The sequence below is a fragment of the Mus caroli genome, unplaced genomic scaffold (genome assembly GCF_978045245.1).
Source record: "Mus caroli unplaced genomic scaffold, Mus_caroli_1 scaffold_3, whole genome shotgun sequence".
Lineage (NCBI taxonomy): Eukaryota > Metazoa > Chordata > Mammalia > Rodentia > Muridae > Mus > Mus caroli.
In genome coordinates this window covers 111,567,312-111,577,298 of record NW_028227258.1, presented here as the reverse complement: position 1 = coordinate 111,577,298, position 9,987 = coordinate 111,567,312, and the positions used below count along the sequence as shown (strand labels likewise).

At 41.6% G+C, this 9,987-nt stretch overlaps 1 non-coding gene across 1 annotated transcript; it reads right to left on the bottom strand.

Moving 5' to 3' along the window:
- Positions 1-9,353: 9,353 nt before the first annotated feature.
- On the bottom strand, positions 9,354-9,486 carry LOC115030771 (small nucleolar RNA SNORA17). The gene has a single exon (XR_003836363.1). It is a non-coding gene; the product is annotated as a small nucleolar RNA SNORA17 (small nucleolar RNA).
- Positions 9,487-9,987: the final 501 nt, after the last annotated feature.

Genomic DNA, 9,987 nt, shown 5'->3' with positions numbered 1-9,987 from the left:
CTGGGGATGCACCTCAGTCAACAGAGTGCTTCGCTACACAAGTACAGCACAACCCCTGCATTCAATCCACAGGGTCATGCAAACTGAATTCGGTGTTTGTGGTTTGAATGAGAATGGCCCCCATAGGCTAGTAGATTTTGTTCAATACTTGGTCACCAGAGAATGACATTATTTGAAAGGATGAAGAAATTTGGTCTTGCTGAAGGAAGTGTGCCACTGGGGGTGGGCATAAAGGTTTCAAAAAGTCCATTCCAAGCCCAGACTCTGTCTTCCTGATGCCTTTGAATTCAGGTATAGAACTCATTCTCCCCGCCATGATGACAATAGACTAAACTTCTGAAACTCAAAGACAGCCCCAATTAAATGCTTTCTTTTATAAGAGTTGTCATGGTCATGGTGTCTCTTCACAGTAATGTAACACTGACTAAGACCATGGTGCATGCTTATAATCCCAGAGTTTAAGATGAGAAGACAGAACCTCAGAAGTTCATGGTTGTCCTTGGCTGGACTACAAGACACCCAGAAGGTCTACAGAGATGGCTCAGTGGATAAGAGGAGGTCGTGTTCTGGCTAAGGGCCCAAATTCAGTTCTTATCATCCTCTTCAGCCAGCTTGTACCCACCTGTAACTCCACTTCAAGGGCCCCTTTGGCCTCAGCAGCTGTCTTTACTCCTGTAAACAGATCATCACACAGGCAGATACAGAAATACACACACACTCACGTGCACATGCACATATGCATACATTCACACACACACACACACACACACAGATGGGGGAGGGAGAGGAGAGAACTACAAGTAAAATAAATCTTAAAACAATTATTAAGTTAAGAGAAAGGAAGAGCTAAAGGAAGGCTGGGTGGTGGAAGAACATCTTTACTGTATTCAGTTGCCTCTTGCTAGGTAAGAAACTAAACATGAAGTTTACTTATTTAAAGTGGTGATTTGCTGGTGCTTTAGTAAAAGACCACTTTCTGTATGGCACTCCCTGGCTTCACTCTTAAGTTTAGAACTGCAACTGGGGTACGCTGAACACATGGGATAACCAGTGCCGGGGTCTTTCTCCACCTGTCCCTCATCCTTCAACAGGCAAGGCTCTGAAGGATCAAAGCAAATACCTCAAAGCTTCTTAAAGCCCTGGCTGAGACCTCATGGTAAAACGTCTACTTCATTGCGTCAATCAAAAGAAGCCATGGGCCTGCCTGGAGGCAGACAAGCAGCAAATGCATACACCCTTGTCACAAGGGGGCTTGCAAATAATTTGTGATCATTTTAACCAAGCACAAACACTATCCAGGAACCAGTGCAACACACAATGTTAACTTCTTTTTAATTAGAAAAGAGACTGCTTCGTTATGACTATTGACCTGAATGTTAATATCTATATGCATATATATGCAAATTCATATAAAAATCAATTAAGACATTGGTCCCACTGGATTTATTTAAAAGGGAAAGAAGATTTTTAAAACTGTGTTTCAGTAACATAAAGTGGGTTGTGATATGAGATAATAAAAATTTTTCGAAATGTTTTCCATCTGTCTCAGTACCTTAAAGAGGAAGAAACAGAAGCAAGCATGCCTGGAGCGTAACAGACTCAGAGACATGTGTCTGAACTCTACCATGCCGGGAGCTTACTTCGTGATGCTCTAAAGGATAGAGCTTTCCATAAAAGAAGGTGTAGGAGAGCGTGCCAGCTGAATGGAGCAGCCTTTCTGGGCTTAACACTACACGAACACCATGCACATGTAAGCATGGACAAGCCATATATGGGCATGTAAATGTACACTCACAAAGAGAGAAAGAAGACTCAGAAACCTTTATGAAAGTTGAGGAAATCATAACTCATGAAAGAATTTACTTGCAGCTGTGTTCTATGGCTTTTATTTCCAAAACTAATTATTCAAGTAAATACTTATAACTCTAAATCTTTTCTTCCATTATAGTAGAACCCTTTAATAGTCCACTTACGCCGAACACAAAGGGCTCCCTTCCAAAGAATTACTCAACAAGAACACTTAAAAGCAGTAACTCTAAATTTGATTGTCCCACCATGACTATGTCATAAAAACAAAATTATACAATTCTCAAAATAAAAGAGACTAAGTCAAAAAAGAGGGGGGGTCTAAGTCTAGTGTGGTTTTAATGTGTACTATTGTATCTTGTGCTCATGAAAGACTGCTTTCAAAGATTGTTAAATCACTGCCTGTTGGTGTTTATTTGTATTTAGTATCTATTTAAGAACACTGAAGGATAAACTTATCATGGAAATTTCTGCTTTCCAAAGCTGAGCAATAAATTGATGGGAGACTCGCTACTATGTACTTGTCAATAGACGACAGATTAACAGATGGGAGCTCAGATAATGGAGAAACTCGACCAGAGACAAAATGTTCATACAAAAGCAAGAAAAACTTTTCCACTTCTAGACATGCACTGTGCAGGCTGGAATGTTTTAAATCAAACCAAGATAACAGGTATTTCTTCTCGCAGTTATGATGAGGTGTTGGGAAACTGATTTACTCTCAGATTTGAAACAATGGGGTGGGAAGAGAAACAGAAAAGTACATGAAAAAAAATAAGACACATCATGAAGTAATGCATGAGTCTAGGGATAAAGAAAATAAAAGAAGCCCTCAGTACCTCACCTAACAGACAAAAGAGCAAATCCAGTCATGGAGGAGGCCCCAGGAAGAAATCTGTATTGAGGAATGGATGGACCTCAGAGTCCAAGGAAAGATGAACTGCTAAAGTCTGTGAGCCAGGACCCCTAACAATATCAGAAGACCACATCGCTTGAATTTTCCAAATAGAATTGGCCACCTATGGGTAAGAAAACTATTTGAGGCTAAAGAAAAATAAAATAAAATCCTCAAGGAATCCAAGAAAACATCCCTCAGGACTCAGATGAGCACTAATATCTTCACAACAGCAAGCAGAATGTCACTAAAGCATGAGCTGTACAAGGAGAATCTTGAAGGATTGCTTAAGAGATGGGGGGAGTTTAAACACAGCTCTGGTTCAGTCTAACAAGGCTCAGACACACGGGAGAAGAGCAACCTCTGTTCAAATGATTTAACTGCACTTTTCTTAAACAGACAGACAGACAGACAGAGTATTTATAACATTTTCCAAGTTATCCAGAACCAACATGGTAAATCATAATGTCCCCCATTTATTAAAAAATTTACTAAACATGATCCTCCTTGTGTACACAACCCGTTGCTGGAATGGGTTACAATAAAGAGCCAGAGAACAGTTCTTTCCAGTTACAGTGCTGTCTCAGGCCTTGTGCTGGTTCTTCAAGCCATTCAGGGTGCCTCAGGGCACCCAGTCTCTAGAGTTCACACAATCCAAGCTTTCATGTTCATCTGTACCAAGCTAGAGGACAAGGAGAATATGATTAAACAAGGCCAACCCAAGATCTACAAGATCCACCTCTCAAACTAATGGGGTTTACTTAGATTAATGCAAATAAATCTGAAAGCAAATAAATCTGAAAGCAAATAAATCTGAAAGCATGGGGCTTAGAAATGACCCAACTCAGGTGACTGTGTTGACTTATACATAACCAATCATAACCTCCTGGACACAAGGCAGGAACTTTGCTGGTAGTGCCTCACGGTGCTTAGCCCGCCCCTTAGTCATTATCATTTGTATAAAATAAGAAAATTTACCGGGGACTAGAAAAGAAGACCTGATTTGGTGATTTGAATGAGAATTATTCCCACAGATTCATATATTTGAATATCTGGCTCCCATTTGGTTGAACTGTTTAGGAAGGATTAGGAGGTAAGAGCTTATTGGAGGAGATGATATCACTGGGGATGGGCTTTGAGCTTTCAAAAGCCCAGAACAGGGCCTGTCTCAGTCTCTTTCTTTCTCCTGCCTTTGGACTTAGGTGGTAACTTCAAATAATGTCCCACCACTATGTCTACTGCTCATCATCATAATAGGCATGGACTAACTCTATGAAACTGTAATAAATCTCCCAATTAAATGGTTTCTTTTCTAAATAGCCATGACCATGGTGTCTCTTCACAGCAATAGAGCAGTAACTAAGTCAATGACCTACAATGAAAAAGAAAAACATTTAGAAAAAAAAACAACCTAGAAATAATACAGTCTGTAGGCTTGCTGACCAGCATATTAAAATTATTGTTATACGTCTACCCCATATTTCGGATAGCTAGAGGAAAACTACATATTTTCATAAAAATACAAAAATTTTATTTAAAACACAAAATAAAATCCCAGCTATAAAAATATAATGACTAAGATGAAGAAAACATCAAATACAATTAACAGCAAGTTAGACAAAGCAGAAGAAAAAGAATGCATGTAAAGATAACTAGAAAGACCACTGAATGTAATCCAGAGAGAAAGGTAACTTTATTTTTTTTTATTAGATATTTTCTTTTTTTTTTTTTTTTTGGTTTTTCTTTTTTTGGTTTTTCGAGACAGGGTTTCTCTGTGTACCCGTGGCTGTCCTGGAACTCACTCTGTAGCCCAGGCTGGTCTCGAACTCAGAAATCCGCCTGCCTCTGCCCCCCGAGTGCTGGGATTAAAGGCGTGTGCCACCACGCCCAGCTAGATATTTTCTTTATATACATTTCAAATGCTATCCCGAAAGTTCCCTGTACCCTCCCCCTGCCCTGCTCCCCTACCCACCCACTCCCGCTTCTTGGCCCTGGCATTCCCCTGTACTGGGGCATATAAAGTTTATAAGACCAAGTGGCCTCTCTTCCCAGTGATGGCCAACTAGGCCATCTTCTGCTACATATGCAGCTAGAGACACGAGCTCTGTGGGGGTACTGGTTAGTTCATATTGTTGTTCCACCTATAGAGTTGCAGATCCCTTCAGCTCAAAAGGTAACTTTGTAATGCATAGGACAACAATAACCTCTAAAAGGACTCTACTCAATTAGTGTACAACTGAGATGAGAAAGAAAATAGAAGAAAATTAAATAATTGCTGAATTTATTTAACACTTGATACAAATATAAATCTATAAACCCAAGAAGCTACACAAGCCCTGAACCTTAAAACATAGATGCACAAAGGTGCACTGTAGTAAATTACTTAAAGCTAGCTCTGAAGAAAAGAATCTTAAAATCATCCAGCGTATAGAGAAGTATTGTAGAGAGAAGAAAACTAAGAATGCAAGGGGCTTTCCCTTGTAAGGGGGCTTCCCATCAACAACATATAGCTAGAGCATCACAGATGAGTGTAATGAAATATTGAAAGGTGAATAGAAGGCAATCTAGAATTCCACACTCAAAGGATGAAGATGAAATAAGGAATTTTCAAAGGGCTGATGAGATAGCTCAGCAGGTAAACCATGCTTGCTGCTCTTACCCAGGACTAGAGTTCAGTTTCCCTGACCTGCATCATGCAGCTTACAGCCTCCTATAACTTCAGCTACAGGAGATCCAATGCTTTCTTCTGGCCTCTGTGAGCACCCACATGCACATTCGCTCGTATGCTCACTCACGTGTTCACATGCACACACAATTTAGTTAAGTAGTGAATTAATTAAACTTAATTAAAATCTTTCTTAAAAGATTTTTGCAAACTCATAAAGGCCTGATCTACAAGAAATATTAAAGAATGCTGCTTAGGCTGAAGGAAAAGAACAGTCAATAAGAACACAGATCTATACGAAGGATTAGTCGTTCCAGAAATCAGATGTGTATAGGGAAGTATGAAGGCTCTCGTCTTAGTTCTGAAGTGGTCTTCAATCTGCTTAAAGTGGAAACTGTAACAGTGCTTTGTAGTTTGTGACACTGGAGAACCTGACCTGCACAGAGTCCACAAGGCTAGAAATGGAAACATACGGTTTTCTATACATTCATAATAATAATACATTCAAACACGAATACATACATACATACAGTAATGTGGTATTCGTTGTTGAGAAGCAAGGTTGGTGTGCATATTGTGAACAATGCAACAAACACTGAAAATTCAAACAAAGAACAAGAGCTGGCAATCCAAATAAGAAGTCAAAGAGAAATCGACTCATCACAAACAATGTGAAAGAGAGAAAGTAAAACAGAACAAAGAGCTCATGGCACTAAAAGAAAACACATCCAAGGAGGTGGAAGATCTTAAGACAACTACATCAATAATCACATTAAATGTAAATGGCTCAAACATCCCAATCAAAAGGGAGAGATGATTCATCAACTTTTAAAAAGCAAAATCCATTAGTATTCATATTTAATCATACTTCCATGTAGTATGTAATATGTTTTAAAAAAAAAACAACATGATTTTCAAAAGAACCCCAATTTAAGAATCAGGACAGAAATGGTTTAAAAGAATGGCGGATACCCAAATGCTAATAGCAGTCAAATAGCATGAACAACCTGGCAGAGTTTCATTTAAGAAGCTCTTGCAGGCTGGCGAGATGGACCAGGGGGTAAAATTCCTTGCCACCAAGCTTCACAGCCTTGAGTCCCATCCCTGAGAGCCACATGGTGGGGAAAAAAATCACTCTCATAAGTTGTCCTCCAACTTCCACACACATGGTGTATATGCATATGCACACAAACACACCCCCACACATATGCACAATAAATGAATTAATTTTTGACACTAGAAGTTCTGGCTATTTCTTTGTTTAAAAATAATGTCTTAGATGCTTTTGTCTCTTTTAATTTGAGAGCTGTCTGTGAGGATGAAGGTCACACAGTCACACCTTTGTGCTTGTAGAAGAATGAAAGCTGAAATTAGGAGATAAAAACACCTCTCTTTGTATTTTATTTCTTTTCTTTGAGTTCTTTTTTTTTTCCTGTTGACTGAACAGCAAAAGAAAACAGCGGCACAATCGTGAGGTCTTTCTGCTCAGTACACCAGCCTCATCATCGATCCACCATCACCGAGTATATAAAGCAATGTTTGCTCCGGTGGCTCTGTGCTCCCCTCCAAATAAATAGATAGAGGGTTGGAAACAGATGCCTACAAAGGTAAATTTAAGAGAAAAAGAGAGAAGTTGTTTCATTTTCCCACTCTCCATCTCTCATAAGTAACATGTAGCTGGACTGGATTGTTTCATTATGCAAGATTGGTGGAATATTTTTGGTTAATTTAAAGTTTTCTCTCAAGTTATCTTTTAAGGGCATTTGTTCCTGTGCAGGGATAGGGTGACATTAAAATGGCTAAATACATAAATATTCAACAGCATGACCTTTGCCTCACTTAACTATAGTCTATTTTCTCGTGAACTAAGGCATATAAGTCCTTCTAAAATTGATAAGTGCAGAGTAAGGCCAAGGTGGGAGGATGTGAAGCAGTGTGAGGAACCAGATGTGGTCCAACTGGGAGTAAAAGTGGAATGGAGTACAAGATCTGTGCATGTCCGAGTTTGGATGAAGAGAAATTGAGAGTGGACAAGGGAAGGAATCCCAGCACCTGGACATCAGGTACAAAATAATAGTAATAGGAGTAGTAGTAATAATAATAATAATACAAGAAAAGGTGACCAGGGAGTGATATGTCCATTGAGTGAATCCAGTTTGCAATTGTGGCTAGACAAAAAGATAAAAGAAGACATTCAATTTCAGGGCCAGTTTTGGCAGTAAAGTGGCAGGAAGTGTAGAAGCTGGGGAGACAAGTTCAGAGAGCTGCGGGTTCCAAGTGGTCCTCAAGGACACCCCAAGCAAGCAAACCTGTCTGGCATCCAATAGAGACTGAAAGGCTCCCACCCCTCTCTAGAACTGCGAACTCTGGAACAGGCAGTTACCCATCTTCAGCCCTAGACTGAGGTGCTGCACGTCTCATGAATATCTAGATGAATATCTAGAAAGAACACCAACAGCACAGATGATGAAGGGGAAAGCAGTCAGAAGAAACTTTTAAAAATCCGGTGGTGCATACCTTTCATCCCAGCATCCCTGAGACAGAAGTAGAGGCAAGAGAATCTCTATGAGTATGAGTTCAGCCTGGTCTACTTAGTGAGTTCCAGGACAGCTACACAGTGAAACCCTGTCTCATAAAAAAAAATATTTTTAAATAAAAGAAAGGAAAAGAAACTGATTCTCAGGCTTACGTGAACCCATAAACCAATATTCTAATCTCTATTTTTTTTAAACTTTTTATTGTGAATTTCCCATCATGCACCCCAATCTCACTCATCTCCCTCCCTTCATACCCACCCTCCCTTCATACCCACCCTCCCTTCATACCCACCCTCCCTTCATACCCACCCTCCCTTCATACCCACCCTCCCTTCATACCCACCCTCCACCCTTACTACCTCCCCTACAACAGAGAAAAAAATCTCATGGTAGAAGCTGTAATGTGTCACAGTGTGTCCCACAGTATACAGTTTTCAGGGCCACCTCTCCTGTACTCACACCCTCAGGGCTGGCTCTCCCACACCACATCACCAGGGTCAACTCTACTGTGCTGCCCAGCTGAGGTTCAAGGCCTGATCTCTCAAGTGCTGTAGCAGATAAGGGGACAGGGACAACACTCCTGCTCTTTTGACCCCATTGGGCCAGCTCTCTTGCCCACTGCAGGTGGAAGGGCAGAAGAAAGGGAAGGGGATCTGTCCTTTGTCCATGCCACCTCAGCATAGACAAGAGGAAAGGCCAACACTCCCATGTTCACACCCTCTAGTCCAGCTCACCCATGCCCCCACCACCAGAGTAAAGTCTAATGTGCTTCCCAGGCAAGGTGCAGGGCCTGGTCTCCCAAGTGCTGTACAGGCTGAGGGAGAAGGTATCTCTTCTTGCCAACACACAAGAGACAAGTAGCATGGCCAGCTCTCCCCCAACTCATACCCTTGGGCCTGGCTCACTCACCCACAACTCTCACAGTGTGCAGGGTCTGTTTCTGGAGTACTAATATAGCTGGTTAGGAACAGGAACAGCTCTCCTGCTTTCACATCCATGGGGCCAGCTCTCCCAGAATGCCCTGGAGAGGGGTGGGGCCAGTTCTGTACAGCTCTCAGACACCAACATGTCCCCAGGGCAGCAGACCAAACCAGAGTTATCTACCTGGCCTTTGAAAGTAACAGAGCCCTGCAGCTGCAGGGCCAAAAGCCTAGTCATGACCTCTGGGGGCATCAGCAGCTCCGCAGGTCAGGCTGTTTCTCACTACCCGCAAGTCTCTAGTTCTGTCTCTCTTCATTGTGCCCACATCCTCTGTTTCTCATTCTCTTTAGTTTCTTCACCTCTTACTTACCCTCTTAGTGGTGCCCAGAATCTCTGAGTGTCTCAGGTCATCTCGGGAATGGCCTCACTCGTGCATTATGGCCCTGAGCAAAGATCATCTAAGACATGGTCAGCACCCCCAGACTTGCTTGGTGGTGGCATGGTTGTCTCAGGCTCACTTTTTTCAGGAAGTGTTAGGCTCCTAATCATTTGCCAGATATTCACCGGTCAGAACACTGAGTGTAGACATAGCTTCTCTTCTCTGCCACCGACTGATGTATGTGTGACACAGCAGCCATACCTCTAACGCCTCTAGGGGTGGGGCTAATCTCCATTCTATACATGAGAACAAGGCTCAAATCCTTGTACCCAGGGATGTATAAACAAGAGCTTGTCTAACATCAAAACCCAACTTGGTTTCCCTAAACCACAGCATTAGGATCCCTGGAGGCTCCTAAAGAGTATTTACAGAAACTAGATGGGCAGTGGAAGCTATTCAGAGGGTTCAAATGAGACTTCATGGGCTAGGGACTTCAGGCTTCTCCAAGCACAAAGGGCAGGAAGGCATCTGTAGAATCAAGGTGAGCTACACGGAAGGCAAAGCCGGTGGGATAGAAGGTTTGCTAGTACAGGGTCACCAAACCTGGAGGCTCACTGGAGATAAACAACCTTTGCAGATCTCATTCCCACACCTGAGTCCCAATATATCAACTCCTTCTGTCAGCCTAGTGAGAACCTAAAAAATCAAGCACATCCTTGAATAATCCCTGATGATAGCAACAGCTGCTAAGTGTTTACTATACTTGATATCTTTAACAAACAGA